At 48.6% G+C, this 17,486-nt stretch overlaps 1 pseudogene; it reads right to left on the bottom strand.

Annotated features, from left to right (window-relative positions):
- Nucleotides 1–8,293: 8,293 nt before the first annotated feature.
- LOC115386713 (G-protein coupled receptor family C group 5 member B-like) lies at nt 8,294–17,486 on the bottom strand (annotated as a pseudogene).

Below are 17,486 nucleotides of genomic sequence, written 5' to 3'. Positions count from 1 at the left end.
ACAAAGGCCTGCCGCGCTGCCTCTGCTGAACCCACATCTGGCAGGGGGCCTGGGGACCAGAGTGTGTGTGTGTGTGTGTGATGGCCTAAATGACTTTAAACACAACACAATGAACGGAGTGCTGCACAAGTTTCTAAATGTAATCAGACGTATGACAGTTTTGACAGTTGCGGACTGAATATGAAGACTTTCTAGATGCTTTAAGGTCGGAGTTCGAATTAAAACCTCATCCTCACACACTCCCTCCACCCTTTACTGTACGCGCTCTCTTTAAGTCGATCCTGCGACAGCTGCGCTCCTCTCAAGTCGACCCAGCATGCAATCCCCTCTCCTGCCATCCCGTCGCCACAAATGAAACTGAGTCAGAGATGGAGGGAAAAACAATGAGGCGAAGAGCAAATAGCAGACACCCGGCGCTCTGTGCAGAGGCCAGAAGCCGGCCGCTCGTTGGACAGGTGCAGCTCTCAACAGTCCATGAATCAACCTGGGACTGTCCTTGACTGCAGCGCGGCGTGACGGATGTTTACCGTCGGCGTAGCGGCGTCACTTCAGACACCGCTAAATAGAGTGGTTATATAATTATGCTAATAGAAAGCCTCTATTTTTAATGTCTGCTTCATGTATTATAGATATATCTTACGGGATGTTTATAATGCGCAACCTTTCTAACAGTAAAGGTCACAGGAACCCAGAGTGGAAGGCCTTTCTAGAAACATTCATGAAATAAAGCAAAGAAAGCTTTAATACCAAATGAAAAAGACGTGTCTGTGGCGTAATATAGCATCCATACGTCCAGATTGTCACAGCCGTTGGTTTGAACTGCAGGTAGCACAAGACGACTGCAGTAGAGCTGCAGCTATCGAGTCTGCCTGACACACTTTTTCTAGCTATTAAATATTAAGCTCATGGGATATGTGTGTATTTTGCAGAGAAAATGAATCAATAGTTGCTCTTTAGTTGTCAGTATGTGTTTGTGCTGCAAATCTGGATGAATAACAACAAACATGCGGCGGATCTTCCCATCTTCCTGTCCGTCTCCGTCTCCAGTGGGGACGGTGATGAGCGAGGCTCCGGAGAGCCCCCGGCCCGAGGACGTGTCCATCAAGGTGCTGTCCCCCACCCCACAGAGCACGGCCGTCCACACGCCCAGCGGCCACATGACCCCGGAGGCCTGCGACCGGCTGTCGCCGGGCTCCGCGGCGCTGATGAGCTTCCTGTCCGTGTCCGAGCCCATCAGCAGATCGCCGCCTTCGCCCGGAGCTAATAGCCTCGGTCAGACCGGCGCTATTTTTAAGTGAAACCATTACGTCTCCGTACAAGGTTTCTCTGGTATTAAAAGGCTGTTAGAGTTTGTTAGGTTGACATCAAACTGGCTGAAGTGATCAGTCAAACAAGCCATTAAAGACGCCTCCAACCAATTGGACACAGCCAGGCCGGGATTTATGGTCCCAGATCCATGTCTAATTAGTATATTGCATTCATTGCCTTTTTGATGGATCACTTTCCTCCAACGAGTGAACACCATATAATACAGTTCTCAGATTATACTGTCACCAGCAGACCCTCTTCTAACCGACCAGATCCGCTCTCCACCTCTGGCTGGAAGGTATTTCCTTTGATCGCTCTTTTCCGTTTCCTGAGCGGTTCATTTCTCTCCGGGAGGAGCTCACACTGTTTCCATTCAGAGCAAACCACCGAGGTCGGGGTGAAAGGTCGCTTGGATGTTGAGGCACAGCACTTTTTATCCTGTTTATCAAGAAAGGAAACCGCTCTGTGAAGGAAACAAAGGCGAAGTGAGCATTCGAGAACCTCTCTCAGAAATCAGAATATTTGCATTTTTCCAAAACTAGTTCTTTTTCCTTTGCATGATAACTTCCCGTGTTTAGATGTCTTTCATTTCAGCAGGAGCTATCTGTTGTTGCAGCTGCCGGCCATCAAACGTCATCTGAAATGTCACATATGCAACTTTGCACACATGCAAAGTTGCAAATTGGTCTCACAGAAACTGAAAGACCACATGCTGGTGGACCGTCTCTGCAGGTCCTCCGTCCTTCAGACCAAAGCATGTTGCTGCCGTCTCCTCCCTGTGTGCCAATTACGTGAGCGAATAAAGTGCTCTCCTGGCATATTTCCATCGCTACACGCACCAAAAATACCTGAGAGGATGACGCTGGTTTCCGCTTCTTCCCATGATGGACGACTCTCCTGACCATCCCGGTCACTGAAGCAGGCCGCCTCTCAGTGAGGTGGGGGGGGGGGGGGGGGGGGGGGGGGGGGGTTATGTATCTCCCTCTGCAGGTATGTGGCTGCCCGGGAGACAGCTGCCACTGGGCGAGGCGATAAAGCAGGCCCATTTCATTCTGGGGGACATCTGATAGTGCGGCACAGCTCCGCGGAGTCTGGCAGCGCCGGGCCGACTGAAACAGGATCACACAGCAGCAGAAGACTCGGCTGTCGGAGCACAGCCAGATAACACCCGGCTCTCCGCTGGAGCCCGAGCGAGACGTGTGGATTGGAACTGTGTACAAACATATTCTTAACATCATATTCCTGTTTGCAGAAAGCCAAACATATTTAAGGAAGAGGAGGTAGTGGTCTAGAGGTTAAATAACCTGAAATATCCTGGTTTGAGTCCAGATCTGACCTTTCGGCCTCCATGGGATGAGTAACCATATATGGACACTTCCAACTTCTTTTGTTTCTTTAAAATTAACTTTTAAAGCTTTCTGGAGGCATACAGTCTAAATAAAGCCTTTTTAGTTTTTATTGTTATTTAAAGGTCAAGACCAATTCTGAAAAGCCACAAATACAAAAATAGCATTAGCTAACAACATCCAGTTGTTGAAGTTTTTCCATTTCTAAGCATTTCAATGAGTCCACTATAGAGGCTTTATTCTCCCAGCTGCTCAGGTTGTGGTGCACGGTTAAAGACGATTACAGCTGCGCTTTGTATTAAACTGACTGATTCACTGAAACCTATAATAAAAACATAGGACCTTGTTTCTTTACTCATCATTTCTACATCATTTCTAGGTCTTTTCTTTGTGAAGAGTTCATGTTTTTCCTGTGCGTGTGTTGGCTTTCTCTATTTATTCTACTTTCTTTCCACAGCCCAAAATGGGTTCCTGGTTTTTTTGTGATTCTAATTTGCCTGCAGTTTGTATAATTGTCTCTTTTTTTGTGTCTTCTTATCTGTCTGATATATACAGTGTCTTCACCTGCAGTATAATGAGCATATGGGCTGTTGACCTGCGTCTTTAAAAAAAGTAACTAATTTAATGATATAATCACAGTTTTACAATCAATTACGGGACTGAGTAGATAATCTACCAGAGGGGTAACATAAAAACGTGTATCTATATGCTGGACTAATTCCTGCTCAGTAATATCAGATCTCTGGGTGGATTTCATAAGCTTCTTTTCCCTAACTGCATCAGAAAACTTCTGTATGATGATTAAAATTTCAACTCTTGAACAATGTGATCTGTTCACATTTGTCCACATTTTACTGAAACTCTACTGAGGAAGCCGCCGCAAGTATAAGCAGTCGTTGGCAACTGGATGTATCAGATACACTGACTTTCATTTGATCCCTAATTTGTAAAAGACCTCCCACAAGGTCATTCAGGGACAATAAAAAGGGAAAAGAAAGAAAACACAGCCAATTAATGTTTAACTACAAACATGACACTTTTATTGAACTTTTTTTTCCTGAATCGGTTACAGAAAAAGAGAATTAACTGTTGTTGTTTTTTTTGTTCTTTTTCTAATCAGGGGAATTAAGTTTCTATACATAGGCATGCTGCGTCACTGCACAGTCATAGCTGTGAAAACCAATATTACCCCCGTCAGCTGCCCCGCAGGAGCAGTCTGAAGGCAAGACGAATCAGGAGAGGACAGGCAAGGACACGTCAACCCCGGGGAGGATAGGTCTTCTAATCGGCTTCCCATGGACGACAAACTCAACATACAAGTTTTGTGCAAATTTCACCACAGTCTATTTGATTTTAAACATAGAAACATCTGTTGGAAGATTCTCCTTTTTTTTTTTCCTTTTTTCTTTTTTTTTTTTTTACCCTCGAGTCTCCAACCATCAGAGGAAGGTATTATTAGGTCCAGTGACGATGGCATTTTGTTCCTTTTGGGAATCATACAGTTTGGACCATTTCCCCCCGGCTTTAATCTCTTTGCGTCTCAGAAACCAGCTTCTTTTGTGTCGAAGAAAGCACAGACATAAAGTGTGTCATCTGATATACACGGAAATTATGATTGCTGTCACATGACCTTTACATAAATAGTTAGTATTCAAAAGTACATCTGAGAAAGGTCTTATATGTAGAAATGGTGATAAGCATGCACAGATAGGTAGTCGACGAGTGCAAAATCTACGAAGTCACATCATGTTATTATTTTTTTTTTATGTACTCCACATTGAGTGAAAACATCACAAGACTTGAAAGTTCCCCCCTCAGCTCTGACACTTCCACTGCCGACCGTCCAGAAACCCTGAGGACAGTCCTTCTCGCGTGGATCTGAGGCCCGTGACCAGGATCGGCCCAAACAGAGCCCGGCGTCGGGGGACAAGCTGTCTTTGGGCATGAAGCTGGCCTGCAAGTACCAGTCCTATTTTAGAAAAAGCCAGTGTGTAAGACATAAACATACAGCAGCAGTCAAAGGTTGACCCCCCCCCCACTTTTCTTAGTTGAGATCAAGGGTCACCAGACTGACGATAGGTGAGTTTGTAGTTAGTTTATCCTGCCCTCCATGCTTATTTTCTTAAAGTTATCCCTAAATGATCACAGATAAAATCAGTATGAGTGCCACAATTATTCACAGCCATCGTTGATTTTCAGAAAATGTCGAAATAATCGCGTGTTTGTATTCCCGTAACAGCAAAGAGTGGCCCGCTGTCTCGGCTGAGAGTAGAAGGTACAACCAACAGAAATGGCAACTCACAGAATATCCTCGAACATTAATCCCCCCCAAAAAAACAAAACAAACAAGAGAAGCATATCTAGTGTTGGCAAAACAATTTCAATATGCTGGATTAAAAAAAATAGAAGCATAAAGTAACAACAGGCAAATATATGAGCACAAAGCAAACCATTCAAATAAAGAGAAAACAATTTGCAGTGGTCAGTTATCCAGTGTGTCACTGGTCAAATTCAGCCTACAGTTAAAAAAAAAGTATATGAGAAATAAAGTAAACAAGCAAGCAAAGCTTTACAGCACTACTATGTACACAGCTTCTCCCAGCGAGAGAGAGAGCCGGTGTCAAGATGAAGGAACAGAGCGTGAAACGGAGACTCCAATGAAACCAGAGTCCTTCTTGGCACGGGGACTTGAGCTATAGCTGACCACAGAGAGACAGCAGGAGCACGAAGACGAGGAGGAGGAGGAGGAAGGGAGGGAGCCACACTTTGCCAGATAAAGAAGACAACAGGGCAACACGGCCGCCTCCACATCACACAAACACACACAGACGAAGCGGTGAGCGTTTCTTCTCACACAGACCGGCGGCTGAAGGAAGTCAGAGATTTGACAATCGCTGCCGACTTCCCCGGCTTCCTCCTTCCTCTGCCCCCCCCTCCTGTCTGCTCCACCTATATTTGATCTTCCTCTTTCTCCCTCACACTGTAAATCTGATCTTCCTAAGGCTCCAGGATATCTCCACTCGCCAGCCGCAGCCCTATAAATAGTCTGTCACTCACAGTTTGACAAATGCGTCTCCATCAGTGTTTGTTTCTGTAGTTCTGTGCATCGCTGGAGACTCGTGTGGAGGAATATTTAGCACCAGAGCGCAACTTGGACTTTGTTTTTTTTGTTTTTTTTTTCCCAGCCAACACTTGTGAAATCACAACACTCACGAACGCACACTAAAACACAGATGGAGGAACTCGGAACGAGAGACCATTTCATTTCCTCGCTCTGTTTCCTGCTGATACAAAGTGACAGTTTCTCTTGGCTGGTTCAAACCGCCAGTGGCCGCCGCCGCCGCCGCCGCCGAAGATGTGGGAGAGCACAGCGGTCTGACCTAGATTCACCGAGCGGCGCCTCCTCGCCGACGACCGACGCCCCCCCTCGTCCAATCACGGCCCTCACTCCGCTCCGTCCGGGGTCTAACAGCAGTTCATTAGCAGCTTTGTGAGAACCTCCGCTCAGGTGAATGTCCTGCCTCTCTGCCGCCCGGAGCTCCCGGGCCTTGCAGTTTGTGTTTTGCAAAGTGTCCATGCAGGTTGGTGGGATGACGACGCGAGGTGAGAGGGGGGGTTGTGTGTCGTATTCACAGACGGTGCAGGGAAACGCAGAGCGGGACGGAGAGGGAGAGGGAGGGAGGAGAGGCCGGGGGTAACAGTCTGCTGGAGCCGGAGAGCTGTGGGAAAAAGCACACACACACACACACACACCACACACCACACACACACCACACACACATACACACACACACACACACAACACACACAAACACACACCACACACACACACACTCTTTCCTCCTCGTGTACTGCACATATACACCCACAGAGGCTGGATTGTTTTTTTACGAGGGCGGTGCTGGAGCTGTACAGTCGCCCATGTGCTCTGTCTTCACCTACACTGTGGATGGATGGATGGATGGATGGATGGACGGACGGATGGAGGACAGAGCCAAATGTTTCCACTTGAGCGCCAGCATTGTGAGGAGCAGCAGAAAAGACATCCTGCCTGACACAACCGGAGGCAGAGCAGGAGAGAAAAAAGAAGGAGAATTCACAGTTTTTCAGGATGCCTACAGAGCTTGAGGAGTCAGAGGAGCAAATCAGACCGAAAAAACAGGAGTGCTGCGTCTGGATGTTTTCGGTGCTTTGTTTGTTTTGCTACTTGCTGGTCGTGTTTCATTGTTAACTCTTCATGTGCAAGAGAAGCTTCAGCTCTGTCCTCCATGCGCCGCCGTCTCTCGGTCTCACTCACACTCACTCAATACTTAATTGGCACGCAGTCAGTGTTGGAGTCTGTACACGGAGTGGCGAGGCCCTGCAGGCATCTGTGCTGTAAGTCCAATCCGGCTGGACAGGCTCCGTCGTCCCGGGACCCCTCCTCCTCACCCTCCTCACCCTCTCCATCCTCTTCGCTTTATTTTCTATCACACATCCTCAATCCAGTCCTCGGCCTCACCACAGCTGCCTCCCGGTGTAGGTGGAGGGGCAGAGGGCACCTGTGGGTAGAAGATAGAAGACTGTAAATGATTAAGAGTGGGTTGGAATCACACACACACACACACAGACACACGCACGCACAGTGCACGCACACAGCAGTCGCACAAAACCTTTTCTCATTCAACTTTCAGTGGCTATCCGGATACAACACCGCTAATTCCCAATGTTTGACATTTTGGGGACGACACCATTGAGTTTCACATTTTATTTTTGATAAATAGTCAAAATAACCAAAAACGACGGTCACGTCTGCATAGCAAGACTGAAGCCTGGCTGCCGCTAATTGCTTGTAATTAGAGCACTGATTTGATCTGTTAAAGTCACGCGGCGCGGCAAACTGCCTCTCTATCTACTTTCTGCTCAGCTAAACTATCTGCTGGCAGCCGCTACATTTAGTTTCCAGTCTAGTGGGTGGTATTGATTCCTCATCTCTCTGCAAGATAGTGACTATGCCTATCTCTTGAAATGTCAAACTCTTTTGTTAGCTTAGTCTTAGATCCTGAAACCATAATCTGGTTTACTCTTTCATCCTTTCTTTTCCATGTTTTGATGCGTTTTGCATGATTTTTGTCTTTTGAAACGCTGTTAAAAAACTGAACTTCCTTCTGGTTACATTTCGCGGCTTACGAGAGCCCTCTTTTGAGCATCTTTTAAGCATGTTATGAAAATAAATTGCGGCTGGCTGCCAGCCAGATGCACAAACACACTGTTCTTGCGAGGTAACACTATTTTATGCAAAGCTGCTTAAGGAAGTGTCGACGCTTCTTTTGTCGGCTAAATCGGTACAACTGAGGGAGTCGTAACTTTCGGGTTTTTAGAATCCTGCGCTATGTGAGCAGGGGAATGCGAAGCGCAGGGACCGGAAAGCAGGTCACCTATGGCCGTTCATCCTGCGTGATGAAGAGCGCGGCTGATAATCGCATCACCCGGCCAACAGATAACACTCGCAGGTTATTCACACACAGCAGCACACGGACGCTCGCTCACAGCCGTCCAAACACGAATCAATGTCAGATGAGTGACCATTTGTGACAGACCCACCCGCGCACGTGGCCCACAAAATACAACCGGCCCCAGCACGTGAGCATGCACACAACTCACACCTCTCCCTCATTCTTGTGCAAATGGCTTATGGTCCGGAACGCACGGATGTGCATGCAGTCCTGTCGGAGCGGGTTGAATGAGAGAGCGGCGAGTAAGCGGCATGTACCTGTGACTGGGAGGATGTACTCACCGCTCCCCCGTTCAGGATCATGGTCATCTCGGTGGGCTGGTAGACGTTGCTGCGGAAAGGAGCGCTTGGCCTGGCGCCGGTGTTGCCGCTGTGTTGCCCGGCACCGCCGCCGCTTCTCAAGCCTGGCCGGAAGAGACGGAGGCGAAGAGATTATTCACCGTGACTCACAGTGATCCCTGTCCTCTCTTGGATAAAGAAACACTTCACGGCAAAAATTCCTCCTCTACGTGCTTCTTGCTGGGCAGGCAAATCGTTTCAGGTGTTCTATCTGTCCACACAAATTACGCCTGTCCGGATTTTTGCCGTACCTGCAGTGTTCTCGTCGTTGTATCCGTAACCCTGGTTCTCCACGAACTGCCTGTGAGACAGAGGGATGTCCTCGTCGAAGCTCGTCTCTCATCCGCGTTGAATTCTGAGAGTGTCGAAGTAGTCCGGCGCGGTGGGCTGCGGCGGCGGCTTTAGGCAGATGTGGGATTCGGGAATGGCGTGGAAGATGAGCAGCAGCCAGCCCTGAGCCACCAGGGCGATCGCCAGCGCGGGGTCGTTCCAGTCCGGAGACCTGCCGAGCCACGCGTTGCCGTACAGGTAGAAGCCCACCCAGGCCACCCACAGCAGCAGCGACATCAGGCAGGTCACCAGCAGCCAGATGGCGTTGCAGCGCCACTGGCGGGTCTTCCCGCACAGGGCCAGCGAGGCGGCAGTCAGCGCGGCTAGCAGGAGGGCGAGCACGTAGCTGCAGGCCAGCGAGAAGTCCAGAGGCAGGTACTGGCAGGCGGCTCTCCTCTCCCGCAACACGGTGAGAAGCAGCCACTCCGCCGCTATGATGCCCTGCACGGCGCTCAGACCCAGCGCCAGGCCCGTCAGGGCGCAGCCCCCCGGGCTCCGCCGCTCCCGGCCCAGCCTGCGCAGACGGACCCTGGACGAGCAAGCAGGAGAAGCAGACGGCGAAGAGAAGGCCCCACAAGGCCCGGCGGAGCAGGCACAGTGACTCGTCCTGCTCGATCAGGTACGCGAAGCTCAGGCCGAACAGGCCCAGGATGCCGAGGAGCAGAGGATGGGTCCCACGCCGCTGCGCTTCTCGGCCTCGCTGATGTGGCGCAAACGGCACAGCAGGACGAGAGCGAGCAGGATGGCGGCCAGCGCCCCGCCGGCGGCGACGGACTCAACGGCCACTCCACATATAGAGTCCAGGTCGCAGAGCAGGGTGTAGGGGCGCACCAGCCCCAGCCGCAGCCTCTCGGGAGACTGGACTGAGGGTCGTCGACGTTTTGACTGCTGGCCCGACGCGCAACAGCCAGCAGCATCAGTAGGAAAACTGCTTGGAAGGCCATCTCTGAGAAATCAATAGGAGCGAAGGCAGAGAGGGGCAACGAGGGGGAACAGAGAGAGAGAGAAAGGGAGAATACAGTGAGTCATCCTGGTCAGAAACATTTGGAGAGCTTCAGCAGTCAGTCAATCCCACAGCAATCATCTCTCTGCGTGACAATAGAAACAATCAGCCGCCGCTGTGTTTTAGAAAGAAAACAAAGGACAGTGGTCCATGCAGGGTGAATGACCGACGCCTTTGAAAACACAGTAAAACACATCCTGTGTTGCCAATAAAGGCCTACAGCCCTAAAACCCTCCGTAAACCTCTGAAGATTTTATGATGCTGAAAACAGTTTCACTTTAGAAACACCGATGCAAACGATGGCTGTAAAACCCAGACGAGCCGTCGGGCCGCCAGCGTCCCGGGCAGCTCGCTCAGCGGAACCAGCCAGACAGGTGAGCTGCAGCATCATGCATATTTTCATGGAACAGGGAGAGGAAGTGGCGCGTACAAGCAGATCCACTCACGATCAGACATCTGAGGGCATCCAGCAAGTTGTGAGACAAACACATAATACACTGCACACAAATACACAGCGCCTCGAGCGCGAGTACGAGCAGTCGTGTGCTTTTGAAAGTGTCCCAGGGAAAAAAAAAAAAAAAGAAAAAGAAAAACAGCAGTGTGGTGCAAAATCAATGCTGTCTGACTCTACCTTTTTCTTTATTCATCACAGCTGTCACACACACACACAGATACACACACAAAAAACAGAAAAATGCATGTTTTGTTTCATTGAGGGCTTTGCAGGGATGATCAGTGCTGTCGTTTCTCCTGACAGGCTGCGTGTTTCATGGGGGGGGGGGTCGATCTGTATTTAAAGGCCCCACAATAACACACATACACACAAAGCAATCTTCCTGCCAGGCTCCTGTCACAAAGCTTTCTGAAATGCCTTCCAAGCCGGCTCTCACATTAGCGGTTAAACAATCAGCTCCCACAATGCACCTTTCTGTCCGCGCCGCGCCGCAACGCTGGACTGTTTATTTCGGGGAACATTAGTCCTGCGAATAAGTTTGACGTCAAAAGTCTCGGAGCGTCCCGCAAATAGACCGGACCACAATATTTACATACCGCATAAAGGACACTGAATATCCACAGCGTCATATTCTCCCTCCACACCAGTGAGTCACATGGTCCGGCAGACGGGAGAAACCCAGGTTCGCAAAACATCGGTCTGCTGGCGTGCTGCTCATTAAATCAGGCAGACTGCAGCGGGGAGAAGTAGCCGAGATAGTCTGATGTATGTTATTAGACGGAGCACGGGAAAGAGATGGGCTGATCAACAGCAAATATAGGAAAATGTATGAATGGGTTCACTTGATAAAGCACTGAGACCTTAATTTTGTTTAGGTCCTACCGCTCTGTGGGGGTTTATAGAAACTTCTAGTAATCTGATTAGCTGTCCAGCATCACAGTAGAGGGGGCCTTTCTGTTCGGATCTTCTCCCCGAAAATGCACAAGCTTTCTACCGATACTCCAGTTTCCTTCCTGAGTTCAACATCTTGCACGGTTTAACTGAGAGATGTTACAATCATATCGTCATGTGGCCAGAAACATGGCTGTATACCGACGAAGAAGTCTATTTATAGAGGTTTGATAAACATGAAGTCACATGCTTTTTAATGGGTTTAAAATATGAGCTTAGAAGGTGACGTTCCAGCGTTTCTTTCGTCCTCTTGTTTCTGGGTTGAGGCGTCATGTTAGCAATAGTTTGTCCAAGAGCTTTTTCATTAAACTGAAAGGGATATAATGAAAACACTGTAAAAAGAAATAATCTACAGAAGCATTATTTGCTTTTGTTTTTTTTTTTTTTTTATGGCAACTCGCCATAAAGAATTGTTATTAGTAGGTTTATTTTCATTCTTGGTTTCATGTAAACACACATTTGCCCAAATTGGTCTATTTATTCAATAGCCTTTCATCTCTCTGTGCTCATATCCATCTTGAAAACATTTTAAAAGACACATTGTTTACAACAGAAAAATATGATTATTCATTTCTTGGAGTCTCCAGAGGATTTCCTAGTAAAAGATGCATGCGTGCATATATGTTTTGTGCATATTCAAGAGCTGGAGCTCTTTTATGTAACCCTCCGAGACTCACACCCTCCAAAATTCTTCCTCACACCTCCTCATTACGAAGATTCCTCACTCCCTCATTTCCTGCTGTTATTTCCTGTTGTCTTCTCCTTTATTTGCTGCAGCAGCTCACCGCCGCTGGTGATTACTGGTCTACTTTAACATCAATCAGCGCTTACAGAGGGATGAGTCACCAAAGCTCCTTTACACACAGACACAAACACCTGACAATGACATGCGACACAAAAACACCGCTGATAAAGTCATGCATCCCCCATAGCGCTGTCTTTCCTCCAAACCCAAGATATCCGCGTTACAGCCCATCTCTGAACTACAAAAGAGAGAGGAAACAAAGAGTGAAGCACTCAGTGACTTATCCTCCACAAGCTGAGCAAGCTGCTCCTCTCTGTGTGTGCTTTGTTTTTCTTTTTTTTTTGCCACAATCTTTGTCACGAAGCGAGTGCGGGCTCACTGGAGCTCATGTTCTGCACGCTGGTGACTTTTTGACTCGCTCACCCTCTCACCCAGCCGCTCACTCTCGCGCAGATGGTTGCTCTGGCTGCGTTCTGACACTGGTGAACTGGAAAGCCGAAAGGACGCGCACGGAGGGCCGTGCACGCGCGATCGCATGTACGTGCAAAAGCCCCCATACATACGCTGCATGTCACACCTATAGCACGGATGCTCACAAGTCCTCGTCTTTCCTGCATGCTGAAATGAACTGTGTGAACAGAGAGAGAGAGAGAGAGGGCGAGCGAGCCTCTGGCCTTCTGCTTTGTGCAGCACAAGGATGCTGCCGCCGTCTCATCCTCCCCTCCCCTCTATCTTTCTAGACATGTTTCCCTCTCTGTCACTGCCGCTCCATGCAGCCATTTCTGTCCTCCCCTCCATTTAAAATCCCCGTTCTGTTCTGTGGATCTCGGTGCCCCCTCCACTCCGGAGCAGCCGGAGCGGTGTCAGCCCTCCGCGGCCGCCGCCATACAAGTGCTATAAAGGGATCCGCCGCACACACCTCGAATCCTCACATTTTATCTTTTCACTCTCACCGTCTAATCCTAATCCCGCCCCTTTTCCTTCCATTTTGGCATCTTTTCCTTCCTTCCCTGTGCCCCCCTCCCCTCCCCTCCCCGCCCCTTGCCTCTCTTTCTTGCTGTGTATCTTATGTAACCAGGGGAAGGATCCAGGAGTTCTGCTGCATGGCTGCTGTTTCTCAGGCATCATGTTCCTTGGTGCCAAGCAGCCTCTGGCACCACTCCTCAAGCCATCTGAGTTTTCTATGCTGCAAGTAGCAGTGTTGCATGCATCGTGCTGCATGTTACACACACCACACACACACTCACACGTTGGCACCGTGCCCGTATGTGTTGCCTCTATTTACATGTAAATGTAACATTCATCTCGGTGGCATGTATTATGCACGCGTCTGTAAAGCCAACGCATTCTGACACGGAGCCGAATGTGGAAAAAATATGCAGCGCGCATTCCTGATGCCGCCGCCGTCAACGCACAACGGGGAAACAAGCGTGAGAGTGCAAATGTGCAGCACTGCAGTCATTCAGACCCTGCTCCAGGCTGGATACGCACTGGATAGGTTGGGGGGGGGGGGGGGGGGGGGTGTAGCAGGCCGTCCTGTACAATTACAAGCTCCTATAATTATCAGAGCCAGCGCACAACCAGATGCCGTCTAATTACTGTGGTGATAATTGGGATTATTATTGCGTTTTGACGACTCCTTTGAGTTCTCATTTTTTCCTCCAACTGTTCCGACTATTTTGAGTACCGGGAGTGCATGCCTGCCTGTGAGAGGGGAGAATGGTCTGCAGGTGTGTGGTGACAAACGTCTTGATCCTGCAGACAGGCGCGGATACACAGAGCACTGGAATATTTTTGCTTGTGACGCCACCGTCTTCATTAAGACGCCGCATTAAACAAATGGATTCGCTCCAACAGAAGTAATAAAGATCTGAATATCTCACCAACCACTCTAACCTTTATGGTTGTTTTTTTGTAGACAGAGTCCATAAAAAGGGTACAAGGGAGAACATTAACAGGATGGTTATTTAAAGGCTGAAAATGTCAGATTTACTGAACTCCTGCTTCTGTTTCCAGTTTACTGCTATGAGCACAGATTACCAAAATAAAAGTTGGTGTCACTGATGCAGGAATTTTGTTTCCTTAAAGAGTTACTTCACAGAAATTAATCATATAAAACCATGAAGAGCATATTTGTTGAATGCTCTCATCAGTGCATCAACATCCAGAAACAACTGAAGTCTCACAATAACAGGTGAACATGACTTCTGGAGAAGTTTGCTAACTATTATTTTGTTGTTCAATTGCAAAAAAAGTGAGATGAAATCCAGAAAAACAGAATGTGTCTTTAAAATAAATGGGGTGACTGTGGACAGAGGAGCTTTCTGCTTTGCTCAAGGACACTTTCCCATGAGGCATGTTGGAATCCTTGAACTTATAACTTTACTAAGAACACCTCTCAGCAGTGCTTTCAGGTTGTGTTGGAAACCCAAATCTAACCTTACATTTCAGGTACAAAGTTAATAAAATGAAGAGCTGTGCTCACTGGGATCCTATGAATGTTCCTGGCTTGGATGTTTCCTGACTCTCAGACACATTTGCTCTAAAGAAATGTACAGAAATTAATTCAGCAGATGTTTCTGATCCACGAAATCCACCCAACCACCAAATCTCTTTCAGTTTGTTGCAAATCTCTACATTTCTAGCCTCCAGGGTGGCCTCACTTCCCCGTCACAGCTGTTAGTGACAGATGAGGTAACATGGGAATATAAGTGTGAAGAGAAGAGAAGAGAGAGGGAAGAGATGCAGTGGGTATGACGAGTGATGGGTGCTGAAATATTGAGGAGGAGTTGGATGAACGGTGTTTTTTGGGAACAGAAAAGAGAATTTGGACAAAACAAATGAAGAAAATGCTGAAAGGCAGGACTAAAGATGAGGAGGTCCATTCAGCGCTCCAACCTCCCGGGTACCACAATGAAGAAACCGACAGTGGAAGTATTCTCCTCAGCCTCTTCAGACATCTCCGGCCACCCTAATTAGGCCTCATTACCATGTGACTGGGCTCACAGCAAGACCGTATGCTAATTGAGTTGGCAATTAACAGTGCCAATGTTTAATCTCGACCCTCGCTCGCCTCCCTTTACTCCTCTTCCCTTTTTTCCCCCTGAAACATCGATAACAAGGAGGAGGTGACCAGTCAGATGTGAAGGCATCCAAAAAAATACCCCCCAAATGTCCCCGAGAGCAGAGCCGGGGCCGGTGTCATGCGGTCCAGCTCTGATATGAACAAGCATCTTCCATTACAGACGGAGTGAGGGCCGGGGCAGATTGGGGAGGGGGGCAGATCGCAGGAGCCCGGGGAGATCAGATTCGGTTAGCGAGCGTGATTGTGATCAGAGGAGCAGGAGAAAACGAGGAACAGCCGGATGTGCAGAGGAAGAATTGGAGCGAGCCTCGCGCCTGGAGCATGTGTGTGTGTGTGTGTGTGTGTGTGTGTGTGTGTGTGTGTATGTTGTGTCTGTGCACAGGGAGGAGGCGTGGGTGCATGAATATAAATGCACATATGAAAAAGAAGCAGGGAAGTTCCCATGTATGTGACAACTGCACACTCATGTGTGTCGTGTATACGTGGCTCCACACACACACACACACACACACACACACACACCACACACACACACACACACACCACCCCACACACACAAAACACAATCATCCAAACAAGGTACATATGGCATGAGCCCAGATGACAAGTCCCATCTTTTCCCAGGAGGAAGCTTACTAACTCAGAAATGCGGAGTCAGAGATAAACAGCTCCTCTCTTCTCAATACTGATCCGTGATGGAAATCAGAAGACTCCAAAATAGGAGCAGGAGCTTTCAGGGAACATGAATCCAGTAGCCTGGAGTGTGTGTTTCATCTATTTATTGACCAACTCTAAGTGAGTTCATGCACTGACAGCCATTTACATACAAGCTTCCTTCATAAAATGACACCCAAGTGGGCATTTAACCGCGATTTCAGGACACGTTAAGCAACCTATGGAGGTCTGGTCCTGTTTATGAGTCTGGCGTGGGAGAAACGCGTCTTCTAAAGGGGGACACCCTTGGTTTTAGCTGACCTAAGGAGCAGCTTAATGCAAACACACATTTAGAGAATGCTCTTTTTTTTCTTTTCTTTTTTTTCAGCACACCCCCTCTTAACAATACAGGCCACATGGGAGGGTCCCTGGGGGGTTCCAGAAGGTGTGTTTGTTTGAGGGGACCATTGTTACTGAGGTGTGTGTGTATGTGTGTGTGATCCTAAAATAAAGAATGACATCTAACCTCCAAACTAAAGGATGGAGAAGTGATTGACACTCCTGAAATATAGCAGAGTATTCTGGGATAGAAATGGAGGCGCGGCCACTGAATGAGATCCAACCTTTTTTTTTTTTTTTTTTAGTTGTTTTTTTTATCCTCGTGGGAAAAAAAAGGCGTCAGTTTCACACAGATCCAAAATCCATCCACCATCACGGCTTGTCAAATGACCCTGGAGGTCAGGGCCATGTGCCAAGCTCTGTGCGTAAATGTATAATTCTGCAACGTGTCTGTAACACCGTGTGCCCTCCCCGCTTCACACACCTATGCATTTGGCGCATCGACGTTGCCTCTCTCCCATCAGGGCTGCCTGCGATGCAACCTCCACCTCAGTGGCGACTAACCCCCCCAAAACAGCTTTTTTCTTTTAACAATCATGGACACAACATGCTTTCAAACGAGCCGTGGTTTCCCCCACCCCATGTGGGATTTGCAGCCATACAGTGGCACATTATTTCCAAAAGGACAGCACTCTCCCCCCACTGCCCCTGGTTTGGGTTAATCAGTATTCTCTGAGCAGCACGTACCTTGATCGATGTAAACAGATGAGAGCTAGAAAAAAAAAAAAAAAAAGACGGATGCACAGTAGTTGGTTTTGATAGGCGGCAGAGATATAAAAATGTCACATGTCGGAATGAGCTCCGCTCGTTGGGTTTGCGTGTTCTGTCTCCATCCACATGGACAAGTGCGCGATGAGCCCAGATGATTCCTCCTGCTCCGGGTTACGAGCCGCCGGAGCCCCGGTTATTCAGCCCGTCAGACAGGGCATGGATGTAAGTCCACAGAGAGGAGGGGAGGGAAGAAAAAAAACACGCAACGGGGTGCAAGGATTAAAATATGGAGGGTTTTCTTTATCGTTTCCAATCTAAATCCTTTGTTCGGCGGTGCGCATCTTTGACTTTCTCTCTGCAGCCGCAGCGACGGAGCCCTCGCCAAAATAAATAAAACACACGGCGCGTGGAAATCCTGCGATGCGCAAAATCTGCGCCCCCATAACCTGCGGATTCCCCCCCCCCCACTGAACGTGGCGCTAAATGTCCCGGTCGACGCTCAGGCGCTCCTCGCCGCTCCGCTGCCGACTGAGCGCATCACCCAAAACTGCGCTCCGCATAACGTGCGTAATGATAATCCCGCTGCGCACCCGCACGTGTGCGCACGCACGGAGAAAGTGACAGCTCCCTGGACAGAGCCTCCACAGCCGCGGCGGTCGCTCCTGGA

Source organism: Salarias fasciatus, chromosome 4, assembly GCF_902148845.1.
Source record: "Salarias fasciatus chromosome 4, fSalaFa1.1, whole genome shotgun sequence".
NCBI classification, from domain to species: domain Eukaryota; kingdom Metazoa; phylum Chordata; class Actinopteri; order Blenniiformes; family Blenniidae; genus Salarias; species Salarias fasciatus.
Note: the sequence above shows the minus strand (reverse complement) of the source record. Positions and strands in the feature narration are given on the sequence as shown.